We start from the raw sequence: 21,610 nt of genomic DNA, 5'->3' as shown, positions 1-21,610 counted from the left end.
GTCCACATCTTGCTTCCTAAGCCACCTCAGGCAATGCTCCCACTTAGGGCTCTGTTCCCCCCTGCTCACAGACACTGAGGTTCTTGGTCATGTGTTTGTTTTTCTTCCTCTTTTCCAACTGCCCAAAGGCCTCAGCAAAAAATTGTTCCATGTCTTCTACGCCTCTACGTCCTCATCACTCTGTTTCTTTTCCCAAACCCTCTTTCCCTTTATCTCAGGGTCGTCCACACAAGTGACTGGCACAGAACTTATAGTGGAACTGAGGAGAAGCTCAAGAGCCTAGAGTAACATCCCACAGAAGAAATTTTAACTAAAAGGGAATGTGTGCTTGGGTTGAGGGCAGACTGTGCCTCTTCTCACCTTCACTGTTTCTTCTGTTACATTTTGATCAATTTTTGATGCAGCACACTGGTTCATTCAGTGTAAGAATACCTGCATGAAAAAAAAAACAAAAAAAAAGATATTGTGAAGGCAACATTAGGTTAATAAAATAACAAGGTGTTGATTAGAACTAAATTTTTTATAGGAAACCAGAATTTTAAAACCCAGTAACTCCTGAGAATAATAGCTTAGTTGTAAAAGGTGAAACCCTGGTTCACAGTAGTTTCTCCCTGGGAATATATCCTTCAGAATTTGGGGACAAGGGGCGCCTGGGTGGCTCAGTGGGTTAAGCCGCTGCCTTCGGCTCAGGTCATGATCTCAGGGTCCTGGGATCGAGTCCCGCATCGGGCTCAATGCTCAGCGGCGAGTCTGCTTCTCTCTCTCTTGGGCATCTATCTCTCTACAAACCATTAAAGGAAAATACATGTCACTCTGGGTTACTCAGATAGATGCCTAAAAAGATCACAGGGATACCAAACAGTATGTCAATATCCAGACAATATCCAGAGGAAAAAATCTTGGAATGTTGGTGTTTTTTCATGATTCAGAACCAAAAGGATTTATTACGTCCTATTTGTTGAGAGCCTGTCAATATGTACTCAATTTCCCACGAAAAGATGTTTTATTCTTTCTCAAAACAACTATTATTTCAAAATTAACATCACCAACATCTAGACGAAGATCATTTTTCACCATACAATGATACTTTTTAAACTTCCTTGGCTGAAATTTCTTCAGGATTTGAGGATAATTAAAAAATTATTTAGTGTCTTCTGTTTGACCTCAATGTGTTAAAAGGCAGCATGACAGAATTGTGCTCTTCAGGACTTCTCAGGGGCAAGAATTCATGAAGGATCAGCATGTAATCAGTAATCTAACCACATACAAGGCACAAGATTTCAAGGATGGTTAATAGGTGGTTAGAGAGCCACTAGTGAAAATGGACAGAGGATGAAGGAAAAACCAAAACCATGATCAATGGAATCTCGGAGATGCATAAAATGGAAAGGAGAGTAAGAATCAGAATACTTATTAAGTGATTTCAAAGCATACCAAGCTTTTCTGAAGTGTGTTTTTTGCCAATTTTTGTTATTTTGTTAAGTTTTTGGTTTTCTCTTGTGTGTTTTTGTGATTTCAATTCCTACATCTCATCCTCACCGCTCAGCCCATGAAAGTAGATTAATAATAGCCATCTTTCTTGGATATTTAACTTCCATTGACTTAAGGCAGTGAGTTAAGTCTAAAGCGGAGATAGAAAGCAGTAGAGGTATTTTGAACGTAACACAATTGGTTAAAATATTGTTTCAACTGCTACCCTTTAAGGAAATAAAAACATTTACATAAAAATCAATCATTACAGTCCCTCTTCAAATGCTAGGGAAAAAAAAAATCAACCCAGGTTCCACATTCCTGAATGGTAGCAATAGCCTGGAGCAAAAGCAACCACAAGTTAGTTCCCTTCACCCACTGCAGTCATCACTATTCCCTGTTAGCCCCAGACCAAAACTGAACGGCAATTGTTTTTTATTCTCAACACTAATATTGTCATCTAATTTATATAAAATTCATTTTACTGATTTTTGTGACTTAGAAATCTCTGTAGCCCTTTAAATTTTCAGCACATAATCTTGAGGTTTTGTCAAGGCCCTGTTACCTTTTATAAAGCTTTCTTTAATAGTAATCATTCTGTTAGGGTCCGGGATCAAAGGACAAAAACCAACACAAAGTGAAAGTCAAGCAAAGCTTTACTTCCACCAAGCATCGAAAATCAAACCAACCAGTGGGGGCCCTACTTACAAAGAGGCGACCACAACAAGGACACCGACTCCGGAGGTTCCCCTTACAGGGCGAGGCGGTTCCCATTACCAGGCGAGGTGAAGCGAGGCCAGGCCAGGCCTCTCCCCTTACCCAGCGAGGCGGCGAGGCGAGGCGAGGCCCAACCGCTCCCCTTACCAGGCGAGGCAAGGCGAGGTGAGGCCAGGCCGCTCCCCTTACCTGGCAAGGCTAGGCGAGCCGAGGCCAGGCTGCTCCTCTTATGAGGCAAGGCTAGGCCAGGCCAGGCCGCTCCCCGGTGAGGCGGCAAGGCAGCGAGGGAGGCGGGGAAGCGAGGCAGCTAGGCCTCTCCCCAGCAAAGGAGGCGGCGAGGCCTCTCCCAGGCGAGGTTCATGACGCTCCGCTCCTGAGGATTACAATGCTCCCGATGATGCTGGTCCCAAGGACCCCATGCTCCCGAGGACTAGCGCACTACCACTACTACCCCAAAGACTATTACTACTCCCCCGCCTCACAGACTAACCTTTATAGAGGTGCTTGAGCCCGGCCTACACACAGGTGGCCAATGAGAATGCAACACACAAGGAAAACTGCACAGTCACCCTGGGTCAGCAATAGGGGTGGCCAATTGAATCCCAATTCACCACAGCAAATATATGTGCACCACACTGATTGGATGTCTCCATCCAACCTGGCCCGCCCCCATATCCGGGGCCTGCAAGCAAGTTCCTCTGGGAGGGGCAGGGTCAACCCAAGCCCACAAGGAAATGGCGCTCTCTGGCCAACCAGGCCCTTACAATTCCGCACTTCTATTTGATTTTATTTTCAAAGTTTGCTTATTTTTAGTAATCACTACACCCAACATGGGGCTTGAACTCAGCATCCTGAGATCAAGTCGCATGGTCCCCTGACTGAGCCCTAGAGTTCTAAGTTTTAAAATGGCACTTGGTCTTAAAGTATTAAGAGTGAAAAATTCCCCCAATGAGAAGAGAAAAAGCTTGAAGAAAAAGCACGAAGTAAACTGGAGCCTATTGACTTAACGTCTGTTTTTCCAAAGCATTAACAATTATATTAGATGTTAATTCTAACATAAAGTTTACATTTTTTTTTCAGATGGGCCTGTCATTTTACTTTATCAGCCTGTGTGAGTTCTGTCCATACCAAGATCATGAAGCACATCACTGAAATCAAAGCCATAGTGTGGCCTTACTCCACATACATTGTTCAACTTTTCTTAGTACTTTGTGCTCTAAGTCCTCTCAAGGATGATAGATGGGCTGCAGTCTCTATAAACACCTTACAGTTTGGTCTTGAATTAATTTTTTCTACCTTCTTTGCATTTGTTAGTTTTTAAATTTCTGAAATGTGTAGAAAATATGACTGAAGAGACTCGGCCAACTAAGCCACCCAAACATCCCAAAGTACTATTATTATTAACCTAATTTAATGTGTGAGGAAACCAAGGCTCAGAGCCTTGGCTGCATTCCCTGCCTATGAGACATCCTGTATCTGCATAGGTGTGTGGTAGGTGTTTATAGGTGTGTTGAGGAGGATTAGCTCTGAGGGGTTTCAAAAAAGCAGACTATAAACATTGGGCACTTCTTAATCTTATTTATTTAGTTGGTTTTTTCCTGAAGTTTGGTGTATCACTGACCATTCCGGAAAAAGACATCACCCAAAACAATATAAGGAACACAAGATCATCATGAATCAAATGATACTTGGAATATATAAGCCAAGAGAAATTTATTGCCAAAAGTCACTTTATTAAAAAAATATTTAATAGTTTAAAATAAAGTAAAATGACAGGCCAATCTGAAAAAAGTTCTACAGAAAAGTCAGGTACAGAAAAGAAGACTAATATCCTTGGAGCTGCCTTAGCTCTTCTGAATGCTATCAACTCTTTATAGCACCAAGAGAACCATTAAACAAATGTGGTGCATTAGGCGAGATTATAGAACAAAAATTAAAATCTATTCCTTTATGTATTACAAGTCATAATATTTGTAAAAGAGCTCAAAGTCAGATGAAAATAATGAACCTTTCATTACATTCTGAATTAATAACAAAAAAGGGTATTTCCAATATCTCAGAATTTTGGGTGCCATTTAATAAGATAAAAGTATGTTTCCGGTGTTGGTGATCGATATGGGATAAAATGAATTTCCAAGGGCCATTCATAAGCTTATACGAACATACTTGTGAAAATGTTTCCTCAATAAAATGTCGGCTCAATTAACTTATTTTTAATATTGCACAAATATTTAGTCAGAGATGCCAGGAGACTATTGTGGTTCTAATATAATACTTCACATTGTGCTGCTCAGGAATTCACAGTGATATCAGATAACTTAAAAAACATAGCACAATGAAAGAAAAGGCTAAGCAGGAAGTACAAAGCACACTATATAGATTATATTCTCAAGCACAAATTTTTCTCTGGCACAGGAAACTGGTCATTTCCCAAATTTAAAGTGCAGAACACTATTCCTGTTTAAGTCGTTATTTGAGAATTCAGTTCCCATGAAAAGGAAATGTAGCTGGGGCGCCTGGGTGGCTCAGTAGGTTAAAGCCTCTGCCTTCAGCTCAGGTCATGATCTCAGGGTCCTAGGATTGAGCCCCACGTTGGGCTCTCTGCTCAGCAGGGAGCCTGCTTCTTCCCTCTCTCTCTGCCTGCCTCTCTGCCTACTTGTGATATCTATCAAATAAATAAAATATTTTAAAAAAAAGAAAGAAAAGAAAAGGAAATGTAGCAGCGATGGAAGGAAAAGTATTTAATGCTGGAAAACAACCCAGAGAAATGACTTGAGGATCCCAACACAAGGATTCATCTCTGCCTGGTATCCAGACCTCTTTTTTTTTTTTTTCACACTCTGTTCTAGCTCACTATAAAAATCCCACAAGGTAGAGAAGAAAGGTTTTTTAAATTTGCTTCATGATACATATATGCTTGAACTAATTTTAAATTTAAATTTAAATTTGTTATTTAGAAATTTCTGTATCTATTTTACCTTTTCTTCAGAACTCCTAAAATTGTTCATTCCTATCCTTAAGATACATATGACTTTTCTACCAACATCCTTTTGCACCTTCTGACTTACCATACGCCCTTCTCTCCTTTCTTCATGTCTAGATATTCAACATACCATCCAATTATCAGTCTGTAGTTCTGTTTCCTTTCCATTTTCATTCTATTTGAACTCTACTTCTAAAAGGAACTAAAGTATAGTAATGTTAACAGTTAGTTTGGGGCTAGTACACTCCAGTGGAACAGAAAAGAGCCCAGAAAACACTCTGAGTAGGAGGGAATTCTGTATCTGAAACCAGTGGTGCTTTTTTTTTTAAATTAATTTACTCATTATAGAGAAAAAGCACACTTGCGAGCATGCACAGGGGAGAGGAGAGAGGAGCAGAGGGAGGAGGAGAGAGAGAATCCTCAAGTTGACTCCATGCTGGCCCACAGCCCCACTGGAGCCCAGTCTTACAACCTTAAGATCATGACCTGAGCCGAAATCAAGAGCCTGAGGCTTAACCAACTGACCCCCCAGATGCCCCATGAAGCACGTGGTACTTTCAATCAGTGGGGAAGGAATGCACAGGTGTTGAGACAACAGACAGTCCAGTTTGCAGACTTTGTCAACTTAAAAAAAAAAAAAAAGAATGTGAAGCGGTTTAAAGTTTGAATTCTGGAGCCAGTCTGCCTGGATTCAAACCCCAGGTCTACCAAATGCTAGATACAAGACATCTCACCAGTACATTTACCTCCCTGATGCAGTCCCAATATCTGTAAAATGAGAATAATATGGTATTTATTCTTATAACCTTCATGCAAAGGTTAAATAAATTAATATTTGTGAAGCAACTATTACATCAAAAACCAATATATCACTGTTAGCTAGAACTACTAATTTTTCCTATTTTATATCACCAAATATACTTGCCAGATATTATTCTCATTAAATACAGTACATTTAATCTCTGATTAATTAATCTCTAAATTAATTTAGATTAATTAGATTAGATTAATTAAATTAGATTAATTAATCTCTAAATTAATCTCTAAATAACAGTACATTTAATCTCTAATTAATTCTTCTTGAAGGTTCAAGAAGAATCAGTTTTTTATACAACATGTGATAATCAATGCACTAACAGCAGGATTAGCATCATATATGTATAAATATGTAAAATATCTTTATTTTGTCTTTAAGCCACTTATAATTTTTATTCATAATTTGCTTTGTAAAAATACATTAACAATCTTTAAAAAGGCAAATATCTGAAAGATTTTGCTTATGCACTCAAGAAATATGAGAAAAAATAACTGAAAATCTGAGATAACAATTATTATCAATAATCCCACTATGTTTCAAAAGCCAAGAGGAAAATGAAATAGGAAATATCATAAATAGTCTGTATACTTCATGAACCAAGTAGGAGCCAGGAAAATACTATTAATGAGTTCATTTCCATAGATATTAGCTTGCAGCTCCATCAACAGCTGAATATTCATGAAGCAAGTTGGATGCAGGTAAACGAGAAAACTTCCCTTACACGAAAACAGCAATTATAACAACAAAAATTTATGCATTTTTTTCTGACCTTGGTTATGTAAAATAACAAAAAAAGGTAATGTCCATTCAAAACTTTATGAATTTTGTTATACAACCACAAAGATGCAAGAGATTTGCTTACTGCTCCAAAACAGCAAACACCCTCTAATACCAGTACTTTCTGTGTTTCAGAACACTTAAATCATCCTAGATCCTCAAGAAGCAGCCTTAGTGGGATGTACATGAAATTGTCCCTAGGCTGAGTGCACATTACTAACATGGTTTAGGGCAATTATTTGCAGAGCTTAGAGCTTGAAAATGCAAACAATATAAAGAACAAACTAAACAGTAAACTAAAATCTAATCAGAACTACACCCAATATTTGGGGGTTTGTCTGGAAGTCCTAAGTGCCCCCAGCAAGAAGACGTCAGGCAGCAATGATATTATTCAGGGAGACGGGAGCATGTGTCCTGCTATCATTGGTCTGAAAGTTACACGTATATACAGATGCTCTTTGATGTGGAGTGGGGAGAAGAGGAGGCGGGAGGAAGGGAAAAGGGCACCTACCGGGGAATAATTTTTATTGTCATGGCCTCTTCCAAATGCAATAGGATTTAGATTTGGACACTAGAGCTGATAAAGAATTGGAATAAAATTCAGAAATGAAGTAGCACGTGACTTTATAGTGCCGAGTCACACTGTAGAGGTGGGTTATCAGCTTGATACTCAGGAATTGGTGTCTTTGCTCATCCCAGTTCCCTGGACCTAAGACAGTAAAACTCATTCCAGACCCTGCTTCCCAGGGTGGAAGAGGCGATACGGTCTGTTTATCGCTTATTGCCTTGTGTTAAGTTTATGGTCCTGAAACACCCGCCATCTCCCAGTGTCCATTTATCACCTTGTTTCGTACTCTGTGCCTGTGTCCTCACCATGCCCTCTCCCTGGAATGCCCTCCTCCACTCCAAATTTAGTCAACTTCTACTCCTCCCTAACAGTGGTTCAGGGTCCTCTTCTGTAGGTAGCCTTGCTCTAATTCTCTAGGTTGGGGTTGGTTCTGCTCTTCTGGTTTCCAGAATGCCCTGTGCACTTTCTCATGATTGTACCTCATGTACTACTTGATTGTATTAAATGTATGCACCCTTCTCCCCCACTAGCTTGAAGCTGATGGGAATAAACACAGTATTTTAACCGCCTTTATACCCAGAACAACAGGCCAGTGCTGTGCACAAAGTAGAAATTCAATGTTTCATAAATGAACAATGGACTGAATGCAAGCTAGATTAAGAAATCTCTGAGACTCTGTTTCTTCATGTGTAAGCAGGGGCCAAAAATAGTATCACCTTATAGAGAAGGAAAAGAGGTAGAGGATGAGAGCAGAGAGTAAGGAGGTAAGGAGACGGCAGAGTATAGGACCTTGTTGACCATTATGAGAACGTCGACGTTTACTCATAGTGCAATGGGGAAGGTTTCCAACTGAGTAGTGACAGGGCTTGGCCTATGTTTTAGATGGACTCTGGTACCTTTCTGATAACAAAAAATGAGATGCAAGCTCAGAAGCAGGAAGATGAGTGATGAAGCTACGGCATCTCTCATTCGGTGAAATGAATTTTGTTAGTACCTCCATAAATATAAATGTTTTTCACATATCCATATGCACACACACACACACACACACACACACACACATAAGTACACCCCATTTCAATTAATAAACACCGATCCAAGTAATCCCATTTTTTATTTCTCAAAATCATTTAAAATGCCAGTTAAGGAATAGATGCATGGCTATTTCTTCTGTTCTCTGTTTCTTTTTCATTTAAATATTCCCTTCTGTTCTGTAGACTGAACTAAGGAAGCCATCAAAAATTACGACTTATAAACTCTGTCAACAATTGCTTTCTTATGTATCACTTCATTAAGTGAAGAATAAATGGGATGTGGCCATACTGGGTTCTTTCTCATTCCAAAGTGATAGAAATGAATGATGAACTCCCTGGGTCAAAAGTCCACACTCGCTGGAATATTTGTTCAGAAATGGGAAATGTTTTATACATTTTCATATATGGATGGTGACTGTTTAAGAAAAATATTAAACATTATTTGAATCAAGAAAATTGCCCAAATACTAAACTAAAAAAGCTAAAATAAGAGTATTTCATATAAATTGGCATTGCCCTTTTCTCAGTGGCAAGAAATATAAACAACTCTGAATTCTCAGTTGGCTAAGTAAAGACAGACATAACTGCTTTGATGCCTATTCACTAAAGAATTAATTAATAAGAACACATATGAATAAAGGGACATGAAATAATTAGCCATTGCCACATGACCAGAAAAAGAAAGGTTACTGAAAAATTAAGGTTACAGAAAAATTAAGGTTACTGTTCAAACATACTATTTCTACCACAGATAGAGAAATAATATTTAATTTATTAATTATATAATAAATAAAGTGTCCATTTTTTTCACCAGTTATATAAATTAATTCAATTAATGTTTCCATAATCCTCTAAGTTTGGGTATAATCTTAGCTGAATTTTAGCAATGGAGAAACTAAGTCTCAAAGAAGTGAAGTAACGTCTCCAAGGTCAAGCAGCCAGGATATGAGGGAGCCTGGAATAAATTCCTGCTTGACTCAGCACCAACTCTCCCATGGCTCACTGGATTATGAGACCCACACTCCCCCACAGGGAAATTAAAATAGTCAGGTCAGGAGACCTCATGCAGAGGCTGAAACAGAAACCAAATAAAGTTCAGTTTCTAAATATGATTTCCAAAGTTCCTAGCCCTGCTTTGGAAAAGGATGGCACTCCCTCATATCTTTGAGCACAGAAATCTTCCACTTAAGGCTACTTGATTTGATTGTAGGGACTTTTTCCTGAAATGAATAAAAAGCACAGAATTTGAGTAAGCTCTTGTATCTGTAACAGAATATTGCTACAGAAGACAATTTTCTGAAAATCCTGTCCTCTTAACCTAATTATAGCATGTAAGTTAAGACCACATTAAAGAGCACAATACAATTGAGTACCTACTTTCAGCTAACGAATTCCATCAGTTGCCAGGGGCAGACCAAAGTCTGCCTGGTTAGCATACTACCCACTAGTTTCACCTACAAAATATAGGAAATGGCCTGTCACCATTTGGGGAATTTAAATACTTAGAGTTACCTTGTTTTCATCCAAAATTATTGTATTACTACTACAGAGAGAAATACAGGAGCTTATAAGGGTTTAGGACATAGGATACATCCCAAACCCTGAAACCCTGAATCAGTCTTCAGACATCCAAAACAATGTACTAATGAATTCAAAACAGCATAAAATCTCCTTTGAAGATGACCAATGGAGTTAATAATGATAATAATTATCCTAAGCATTCATTCTCCATAAAGCTAACTGTTGCTTTTATGATGTTAAATCTAAGTTTTGCCCGCACCCAGACACCATTAATTAGGGTAATTAATAGGCAAACCACAGACTGGGGAAAAATATCTGTAATACATAAGTATGACAAAGTTTCCTTATGTTGAATATACAAATATTTAAATCAATAATAAAAAAAAAGAAATACTTTACAATTTTTTAACGGGTAAACATTTGAACAGAAAGAAGATACAAAAATGCTAATAAACGCTTAAAAGAGCAGCTTGGGTCATCCGTTATCAGGAACAATCAAATTAAAATGAAAATAAGATACACTAATACCAGGAACTAAAATAATAAAGACTAACGATACCAAGTGTTGGGGAGAATGTGGTTTTATCTAGGACTACAAATGACACTCTAAAAATAAGTTAAAGTGCCAATTCTCAATCATCTTCAGGTGAGCAATTTATATCACAGTCTGTCTGTGATACATAAGCAGTGAAAATAAAAAAATTAAAACCCATAATAAAAGGCTTATTAAGAAAATGTTATGCATTATACTAATTTTAAGGAATCTAAGCATGAAAGGCCATGTAATTCTATTCGGTAGCTTTACAATAACTCTAAACCTTATACTTCCCATTATCTGTAAAACTTTATTATATATCATTATGTATGGAGGGCAATCAACATAAAGAGTGTACTAAGTAAACTGTCTAAAAGAAGAGGAGAAAACTATGGAGCAGGAAGAAGGGAAGAAAAGAAAAAAGATGAAACAATTCTTCCCCTCAAAATATTTAAAATTTAGTTTTAGGATAGAATTATATACCTATCAAATTATATTCAAATTGTATAGATCTCCTTTGCATATACTGTCCTCTAGGGTCTAACCCCTGTGTCCTCTCCAGGCACAGCTCTTACTCTTAATGTATCCTGGATTTTATACGGTCTGACACATAGCACAAGCTCCATACACATGTCATTATCACATACTCATTATCTGGACTTCATGGTGAAGCAGTTCTCCTGAATACTGAGTCAGCAATGGTAGTTACTGATAAAATTCTTAAAGACCAGGATTAAATCTGTTTCCCTGGTTTTCTCGCAGAATCTAGCCCAGAATCTCACGCATAACAGATGCGTAATGAAAACATGTTAAATTCATTGGGTATAACGATTTCATTTCTCCAGTGTTCTTTTTTGAATTCCAATTTTCCAACAACTGCTTAATATATGATTATATGTAAATAACTCAGAGTCATCTGTATTATCTTCTGCAAGTACAGGAAGATATTTCGTTCAAGATTTAAGAGAAACAATTAGTCGACATCAAAAGGCTGTAATCAGTGAAAGAATCTTCTCTCTTCTCTACCAGAAAACTTAGAATAATACATTCAGTGACAATATTAAGGCAACTCCTACTGAATTTTTGTTCTGGTATGTATGCCATGTCGAATAATTGTCAAAGGCAAAAGAGAAGTTTCCTGGGCTGGCTAATGCAGGTTTTTTCCTGTTGCCTGTCAATAGCCACCTGCTTGATGACCCATGCTGCAGGTTTCTGAGATAGTAAGTGTAGTCTACAGCCTTGGGACAGAAGCAAGCATGAGGGGCACCTGGGTGGCTCATTGGGTTAAAGCCTCTGCCTTCAGTTCAGGTCTTGATCCAGGGGTCCTGGGTTAGAGCCCCACATCGGGCTCTCTGCTCAGGGGAGAGCCTGCTTCCCCCTCTCTCTCTGCCTGCCTCTCTGCCTGCTTGGGATCTCTGTCAAATAAATAAAACCTTAGAAAAAAAAAAAAAAAGAAGAGGAAGCAGCAAGCATGATCTGGCTTGCACCAGATGTATGCTTTAACCAGTGGAATCACCCAGGACCAGATGATAGTAGATGAGCAATAATCAGTTTAAAATTATATAAATCATTCCTACAGAACTTCATCTGCCTTTTTAAATATTATCGCTCAGCCATTCCTCGTCTCAAAGTCATACTCTAATTCCAGTCATTTCCCTTCAATCACCAGTGTCATTGATAAGAACTGCAGCCACCATTGCAGTGGTGAAGGAAGGTTTCAATCCATCCTCCAGGGCCTAGATCAAAGCCCACTTCCTTCCAGAAGATTTCCTCCAATCCTTTGGCCCATATTTTTTATTTCTTAATTAGATAACCAATAGAATTACTAGATAAAATACTCAATACGTAGCTACCAAACTGAAGTAGTAATTCTAAATTTTCAAAAAGTTAGACATTAGTATTCTTTCAAAGAAACTAGAATTTTATGTACAAATTGAACATTTCATCTTCAATCATATGATTACAAATGGATGTTACTATCTGGAAAAAGAACACAGTCCAATAAAATGTGCTGTACGGTTAGAAAGTCGAGTTGAAGCATGGCATTAATTTCAGGACCTACCTGTATTTAAAAGAAACAGAATTCTTAAACAGGAGAACACCTATCTCTAAATACTTATAAATTTAGAACAAATTTTAATAATTATTTCCTCATCATTAAAAGAAAAAAATACAGAATATATTGAAATCTGTTTACAAACTTAAGCCAAGGATAATTTTGAACAGTTCAAGTTCTGAAATAAACAATCCATCATCTTCAAAACTTATTTTTTAAAATAAACATTGCAATTTTATTCATAACCTTAGGTTTTGCTAGAGAAATGTATTTATCTGAAGTTTTTCCTTAAGAATATCTAATTACATTGCCCCTGTTTTTCTAAGGTACCAGTTATGACCCCCTACATCTCCTAAAAGAACTCAGTTTGATTCCTCTAATAAGAAGACAGTTCCTATTACGTTCAGATGAATAACTCAAACTCATGGAATCTGAACCGTTGCTATAGAGGCTATGAAAAATAAGCTTTTGACTGTTTCTAAATCAAAGTGCTATAATTCAGGTCCCATGGTTATACTGCCCTTAACAATGACATTTTTTGCAAAACACTGCACTGTTTTAAGAATTTCTAAACTATTGTGCTGTATTAGAACACTAAGGGAGAAATCTATGTCTCAAAAATTGGGGAGGGGAGGCGAACCATAAGAGACTATGTACTCTGAAAAACAACCTGAGGGTTTTGAAGGGTCAGGGGTGGGAGGTTGGGGCAACCTGAGGGTTTTGAAGGGTCAGGGGTGGGAGGTTGGGGGAACAGGTGGTGGGTAATGGGGAGGGCACGTTTTGCATGGAGCACTGGGTGTTGTGCAAAAAGAATGAATACTGTTACACTGAAAAAATAAAATGAAAAAAAAAAAAAGTTGCTTATAACTAATGTTCCTTAACCTTAGGTATTATTTAGAAAGGCTCAATATCTGACCAAATCAGATTTGAAGCAATGTTCCTTAAATTATAAAACACTTTATTTTTCCAAGTTCTTAAATACTTCTCAGACTGTATCTTTGTTGAATGAATAAATACTAAGACAATGTTCATCATACTTCCCAGCTGAGACTCATTAATGCACATGCAGAAAAATGAGAAATTTATACATGAAAATTAAGCAAAACCAGGATATTAAGTTGATGGGGGCAGGTTATATCTTAACACTTGTGTTTATGATATCATGATACCCTCATCTGTGCTGAACCACAGACCACAGAGATGACAAAGAAACTGGAGAGATATCCTTGCTATGACCTTCAGATCAATAAGACATTCCCGTACCTGCAGCTTAGTTTAGTGTCACAAAGAACAGTATATACCAGTTTCAGAAGAGTAACACAAAGAGCTTGTGTAGATCAATGCAGGTCCTGTCTGTGGAAAGCCAAGTCCCTCCCCAAAAGAATCTACATGCTTTCTTTTCACAGAACTTAATGCATTGCTCATATTGTCTTTTCAGTATCTCTGTCCTTGACCAGGGCTTCCCTTAATGAGAACGAAGAACAGTGAAGATTGCATAATTTGTAACAGAGATTTGCTAGTTTAAAAGTTGAGGAAGATTCATATTAAAAATTCCAGATTTGGGGGGCGCCTGGGTGGGTTAAAGCCTCTGCCCTCGGCTCAGGTCATGATCTCAGGGTCCTGGGATTGAGCCCTGCATCGGGCTCTCTACTCAGCCTGGAGCCTGCTTCCCCCTCTCTCTCTGCCTGCTTCTCTGCCTACTTGGGATCTCTATCTGATAAATAAATAAAATCTTTAAATAAATAAATAATTTTAAAAATTAATATTCCAGACTTTTTAGAGTACCTCTTAAAACATTAGATGAGCTAACTATACTTGCTGCCTGGCAGCAATTGGTAGAGCAGAGGGGTGCTGCCCTCCTTGCGCTCCCCAGTCCTCACCACTCCCTAGTGTTTGCCCCTGAGCAGCTTTGGCCATTTTTGTTCCTTGCCTTACTTCATGAGCATTTTATTTAAACCCTTTGGTTTAAGCGTGTGAACTCTGCAGTTAGAATACCTGGATTTAAATCCCAACACTTCCTTCTTGTATGACCCTGGGCATATTACTTTCTTCCCTCTCCCTGCTCTTTTGTTTTCTCCTTGTAAATTTATAATAATTTTCACTACTTTTAGAGTTGTTGGGGAAATTAAAGATAACTTGGACATCAAGTACAGAGCCCAATGAATCCATAAATGCACTTATTATTAAGGAAAACACACAGACACACGAGTGGGGCTAGATTAAACCCCCTCTGCCCCACTGCATTAGGTGTATAGAGCTTAACCTCGGAGGCTTTCAGCCTTAGGCCAAGGGAACACGGGCCACAGCCCCAGTAGCACAATCTGGGTAGGCTGCTGGGGACCTTGAGTGAGGTGGACCCAGGCTGAAACTCAGTGCATTGTATCAGTTATGGCTGCCATTCTCCTCGAAGTCCTAGGACTGTTCTTATACCTAGCTACACTTTACAGCCACCTGGGGAGAGTTTCAAAACTAAAGAAAACAATGCCCAAGCCCTACACCAAACCAAGCAAGTCAGATCTATTGAAGTAGATCTATATGTATCTTTAAAGCTCCTAGGTGATTCTAACGTACAGACAGGCTTGAGAACCACTGTTCCATGACACAGAGAGCACCAGCCCTCCCCAGCCATGTCTAGGACTCTCGAAAGATCCAACAAAGGGGTTCGCATTTTTAAAAATGAGCAGCTTAAGAAGCATTAAAATACAGAAATTACTGATTCATCTGGCAGACAATATTCATTTTGTAAACATGTCTGCATTATGGATTAAGTGATTTACATTTTTTTAAAAATAGGAAGATCACTGTTTACAAATGTGGTATTTCTTCAAGTGTATCCCCACACAAGTGATTTTAAATGCCTGTTTTAAGTGCATTCCACAGACTGAGGGACAATAATTTTGAGTCTTTGGAAGGTGACTGAATTTAGCAATACCACAGTAATTAATTAAAGGTTGACATATAAAGCTAGTTTTACTTAATAGTGAGACAACTTAAATTTTTATAATGAAGTCATAGCTTTCTACTTAAAAATAACAAAATCATCAATAATTTTGCAGGAAATATAGAGCAACATTATTAAAATGTTGCTAATATATGTGTAAGTTCTATGCTAATTTGGCTAAACAGTTTAAATGCTTATCAAACTACATGTATAGAAAATAAAATATTAGTATTATTCTTTAGAAGTCTTTAATTAGATCTGGAAATTTTTAATTATTAAAATATCTAAGATTTAGATGTTTTTAAAATACATTTAAAGATCATTCTTAGGCAAAATTTAGGTAGAGGGATAACTAATTTGGGGAAAACTCTATTTTGAGGAAATCTGATATTCTTTGTGGTCGCTAAATTAGGATGCCATGTATATTTAAATGTAAATTTAGATGTGCCCCACTTATTTTAGCATGAATCTTTTAAATCAAATATTAACACTTTTGAATTTCTTTTTCTGTATCTCATGTACTAATTTCCTTCTCCTTTCCCCCAAACAAGGTCACAAACCCAGATCTCTACAGGATAGGGAAATCACAGCAAACAGCAAAGTATGGGCGACGAGTCAGGTCCCCAGGCAGAGGCCACAAAACAGCAGTCCGGAAATCCGGTCCATACACATGATTGGTTTGCTTGTTCTGCATTTCAAAAATTTGGAAAACTCAGATAAAAATCCAGAATCCCAGCTTACTCTGGAAAAGCAGGAGCTTCTGGAACATTGGGGTCCCAGTCTTCAGCAGCAGTTGACTGGACGTGAGTATCGCTGCCCCTTTGGATGGGGCACAGGCTCCCTCCACCTGACCAGTTATCACCACCTGCTTGTTATGTATGCATTGCTTGCTTTACCTTGGGAAGCTTCTGAGTTTCCAACAAAAGGATAAACTAATCAAGTAAGAGACCCCTAACTTGGGCCCAAGGCTCCACAACTAAGTGGGGGGGGACTAGAAGACAAAAAAAATGAGTGGCGGGCAACAACCCTGGGAAAGAAAGAAGACACGCAAAGTCTCCTATATATATATATATATTTTGGGGAGTCAGGAAATGGTGTGGTTCAATGGAAAGAGAAGAGGGGGGAACACCTGTGCTTGAATCATGGGCTCTCCCACTATCACTGGTGGGACCTTGGGTGGAGCTCGTTCTCTGTGGATAATGGGGCTACCAATTTCTCTCTCAGTAAAGAGTCCCTAGGGTGATGAGGAGTGCACCGTGTCACGCACATTCAGGGCTTAGGAGGCTTAAGGAGTGGTAGGCGAAAGAACATGGGATTTGGTAGCAAAATCTGGCTTTGAATCCCAGCTGCACTCCGTCATCTCCATGAGCTTCAGTTTCCTCCTTGGAGGCAACATTCCTGGAGTAATGACAGAAGGGTTGCCAGGAGAATGTCTGCTATGGAGTGGATTGACTTTCACCAAACCTCTATCATCAGCAGCCCTACTGCTTTGATTCTAGTCCTCGTCCCACTGCAGGGGCAAGTGGAGGAGTGCTGGCTAGAACTGAGGCCAGGCAGATGCTAGGTGGCTGTGCACTCTGTAGCATTTCATAAATGAAAAGAATGGGAAGAGAGACAATCCAAAAACTGTATGACTAGAAGGCAGAAGTGTTCAAATATTTTCTGTGGTATCAGAATGAGGCATCCATGATGTGTGGAGGCAAAAGGTGAACAGGAAGATGGAGGGTGGTCATTCAAATGGAAAAAGTATCTTTGAGTACCTGCTATTCTGCCTTATGGGACAGCAAAGACATTGGGTATATTTATGTACGTGGGAGTAGCCACATGTATACACACACACACACACACACACACACACACACACACACACACAATTTCTGGTCCTCCAAAATTCCCAATGAAAAAGACAGACACATTCAAATACCTAATATGAGGCTTGCCTTAGTAAGAACAGTCTAGAAAGAAGGATGATCAGAGTAGGGAAGGAAGAAGTCAAATGCAGGTGGGGAGATCCTAGACAGATGCTTAGAAAAGGTGGAGTCTGAACATCACAGACTGAGAAGGGTTTCCAAAACGAGGAAGAAATGGGGTATCGGGTATCTCGAAAAGGCAATGATCGAAAAGGCCAGACCCAAGGTTAGCAGCTACCAGATCTATGTGGGAACAGTCAGTCCAGTGCACGAGATGGGGGCTTGGGGGAACAAGGCAGGAGATGAACTTGAAATATACCTGGAGAGGAACTCTCAGTCTGCGACTTCATTCTGGACACATTCAGTAACTGAACCTTTGCTCCCAATGCACACAGCTTGCCTCAGAGATAACCTCAGAATCCCTGCAGAAGTATGGCAGGTTGGAAAGAAATAATAAATATCTTAAAGGTGCCCAGCCAGGTCAGAGAAAAAGAATCCGGCTTTATGATGTCAATAGAGGCTCTGAATTGATCTATTTAGCATTGCTAGCTAACGGTCTCTCTAGCTTATGTTCTGGGAAATGTTGACCAGCTTTACATAGTTCTAGAAAGATGAAGATATTGATAATAAAAGGAGAGCAAACAAAAACACATCAGAAATGAGTGATTCTATTCATCTTTAACTTTGGTTTCAGTGACTTCTAAACTCTGACACATTATCTCTATTCCCCTGACCAGAGCTAGAAAGGTCACAGGGTCACTTGAATTTCCCAGCCTTGCTGTTCTTCTTGGACCCCAGATTGCTGGCACCGTGTTCCAGAATTTCCTAAGGTGCCAGGAACGCAAGCTGGTGCCAGGGATGCAAAGTCAAACCCCTGCCTTTGGAAGGTTACAGAAGGAGAGAAGTAATATAAATGGAAATCAATAGCTTAAACCCAGTGAGATAAATCAATGCTCCATGAAGTGTTACAGAGAGTTCAGAGACCAAGCCAACTATTGCACCTACATGCTCCCCGCATGCTCAGGCAGTACAGTGTCCTGACAAAGAGCAGAAGCTCAACTCTAAGACGAGGTTCAAATCCCAGCTATGCCACTTAGCTGGGTGATTCCGGGGCAATCACTTCATCTCTCTGTGCCTCAATATCCCAACCGTAAAAAAGGCAGAATAAGAGCACTTACCTCATGGGATTACTGTGAGAATTAAAAGAATTTACACACATGGTGCACTTAATACTGTGCGTTGCACACTAAAATATTTTCATTAGTATAACCTGATTAGCCCAAAAGAGAGCCTAGAAAAATGTTAATCTTTCCTGCATTTCTCCTGTCTCCAGCCAAAAGAAGCATTATGAAAATGAACTTTTTTCTCAATACACATTTGCCAACTAAGTGAAATTAACCTTGAACTTCCATCTCCCAAGTGACAGCTGCCTGAGATCTTTCCACCACTACATGAGTCTTCTTACTCATCAAGCTTCCTGAAAGCCTCCAGCAGAGCTGTTCCCTGCTAGAAACCTCATGGTCCTGATAACAGAATTAAAGAGACATCATTCTGGATATTTCTGGTGGGAAGCACTGGTTGTATGCAAGGTTGGAGCAGCTCCACACCCCAGATAATTTGTGGACCTTAGCCAAGCCCAAATGCCCTGTCCGGACATGGCACTCAAATTGCCTCTAATGGCCTAGCTGCTCCTCTCCCTTCCAAATGTTTGGTCATGCCAGGGAAGAGAGATTCCTTCCCGATTCCCCTTTAACCCCCTACACTAAGCACCCTCCCCAGGATTCTCTGCCTCTGGTTTCGGGACTCTCAGGCTTCATGGCTTAGCAGTGAGAGGCCTGCTATTCCAGACTAAAAAGTTGTTTTCCCATCCTTGAAAAGAAAGAAAAATAAGTTTTGTCAGCGCACAAGTAGCTGCTCTGATCTTGGCATTTAGATCCAAAGTGGTACCTTCTCAATAACTCATCAGGTTTTTAAAAATATAACTTGGGGGTGGTGCCTGGATGGCTCAGTTGGTTAAGCAACTGCCTTTGGCTCAGGTCATGATCCCAGAATCCTGGGTCGAGTCCAGCATCTGGCTCTCAGCTCCATAGGGAGTCTACTTCTCCCTCTAACATTCTCCTCTCTCATGCTCTCTCTCACTGTCTCTCTCTCAAATAAATAAATACCTTTAAAAAAAAAGATAACTTGGTAATATCCATCACAAATGTGTCAGCATCAATGGTCAGCAGAATCTGAAAACTGTGTGTGTTCAAATTAAAGCAAACATGGCCAGTGGAATTAATATTTACAACATAATGTCCAAAAATTAGAAATAACAATCCTTAAACAGAAGAGAAAAATCAAATTTCCCACGATGGTACTTCTTTACCAAAATCATCCCCTTTATTCTCATCCCTTTAAATAAAAATCTGTTAATTAGCTTGGCAGCAAAGCTGACCAAATGCTGATGAGTGTTCAGGATGCTATCGTGTTTGGCTTTGAAAACAAGTCATGATTAGGAAATCAACATGGGAACCAAACAAAACCAAACAAAAAAACTTCTGCATTGAAGCAGCGGCACAAATTTAGCCTGAAAGCTGCTGTGTGTGGGGACCTGTGTGACTGGGCTCCATGCCCACCAGTTACTAGTCAAGGAAAGGCTAGGCGGTGGGGCCCCTCCCGCTCGCAGCCCTTGGTTTCCTCCTTGCCCCGCAGTGCAGCGAGGGACCTTCAGCATTTCCTCTTCTGGGATGGCTGGGAATTGACTGTTTTTATGAAATGAACATGACCTAGAAAAGCATTCAGCATGATCCGCTTGTGTACTTCAAAGAGTCCTTAGCTGTACTTCCCATCACAAAGTGTTTGAGCTCCTGTTTATTAAAGCACAGCTTGAACCAGAGGACGCGTCAGTCTTCCAGGTGAACAGCAACAGATCTTTGGCACGGAATCACCACAACTCTCGGCTTGCATTTTTACATGGGAAGTCAGAAGATTAATTTCTTATAAACTACCAGAAGTAGTTAAATAAATGCAAACTGGCAGGAATGATTGTATTCAATCAGGCATACACTAATAAAACTACACATATGCAGATATGTATCTATATCTATCAGAATCACACAAGAACACCATGCTCTGGACCAAAGTCCAAACGAAATCTTGAAATTCAATACTACCACCACATACTGTTGTAAAATGCTTTGCTGTTCAGTCAAAAAAAAAAAATTGTCCAATGATTTTATTAAAAATGATGTGCCTGACACTGAGCTAGCTTCTGAGGAACCAATGATAAGTCAATAATGACTTCATGGGTTGATGATTCAGTAGAGGACACTGATATATATAAAAATATTTGCATCACAGTGTGTTCCATATAAATTTGTTTTCAAGGTTCAGAAGTAGATGGAGTATCAGATCTTTCTGAGCATGTAAAGGGTAACATGGAAAGGCTTTACTAAGAGACTGATGTTTTAGAGGAGGGTTCTAAAGCAATGGATAGAGAAGAAGAACTCTTAAGACAGTGGAACAGCAGGGGTGCTTGAGTGGCTCAGCTAGTTAAGCATCTGCCTTCAGCTCAGGCCATGATCTCAGGGTCCTGGGATCAAGTCCTGCATTGGGCTCCCTGCTTAGCTGAAAGCCTGCTTCTCCCCTTCTCTCTGCCCCTCCTCCCCCCATTCATGTGTATGCTTTCTGTCAAATAAATAAATAAAATCTTTTTTAAAAATAGGGAGAACAGCAGGAACAGGAATAAAGGCATGATGACACACATTCCCAAAGCAGGACAGAGCACAGAGGTACACTGATGTACTACTTCACAAATATTAACTCAATCCTCATAACAATCCTATGACTTAGGCACTAACATAATCCCCATCTTACAGTTGTGGAAGTTGAAGGAAATAAAATTTGGATGTAGAGCCCACATCCCTAATAACTACAATAACATTTAAGGGGTTATCAAAGAGTGAATAACACAACAAAAAACGACCTATATTTCTGAGCATAAAATCCAAGGGGTCTGGCAGAAGGGAAAGGACAGGGAAAGACTGCTGCTAGAAATCTGTTGGGGGGAGGGGGAGATCTCAGAAGGACCCTGAGGCCAACTTCACTGCTTGAAACTCCTGTGGCATTCTAGGTCCATGAACATGGTCAGCTCTGTGCATAGAACGTTCATGATCACGAAGGGTGGGGGCTTACCTGAGTCCAGAATGGTGGCAGGCACCTCGATGAGGAACCTAGTACAATAACTCAGGTATAAGAATTTAAACGAAGTGACAGTGAAGATGGAGAGGTGGAAGGTAT

The 21,610-nt window shown here is 39.4% G+C and overlaps 1 long non-coding RNA gene and 1 pseudogene across 1 annotated transcript in view; one reads left to right on the top strand and one right to left on the bottom strand.

Moving 5' to 3' along the window:
- LOC123946204 overlaps window positions 1-21,610 on the top strand; it is a 928,361-nt pseudogene that overhangs the window by 459,772 nt on the left and 446,979 nt on the right.
- The window catches only part of LOC123951916, a 50,911-nt gene that overhangs the window by 1,039 nt on the left and 28,262 nt on the right, over window positions 1-21,610 (bottom strand). Inside the window, exon 2 of the long non-coding RNA XR_006820534.1 lies at window positions 361-432. This is a non-coding gene — a long non-coding RNA (uncharacterized LOC123951916). The remainder of the gene's footprint in view (window positions 1-360; window positions 433-21,610) is intronic.

This window comes from Meles meles, chromosome 1 (assembly GCF_922984935.1).
Source record: "Meles meles chromosome 1, mMelMel3.1 paternal haplotype, whole genome shotgun sequence".
NCBI lineage: Eukaryota > Metazoa > Chordata > Mammalia > Carnivora > Mustelidae > Meles > Meles meles.
The sequence above is the reverse complement of the archived record's forward strand: the minus strand, read 5'-3'. Positions and strand labels throughout refer to the sequence as shown.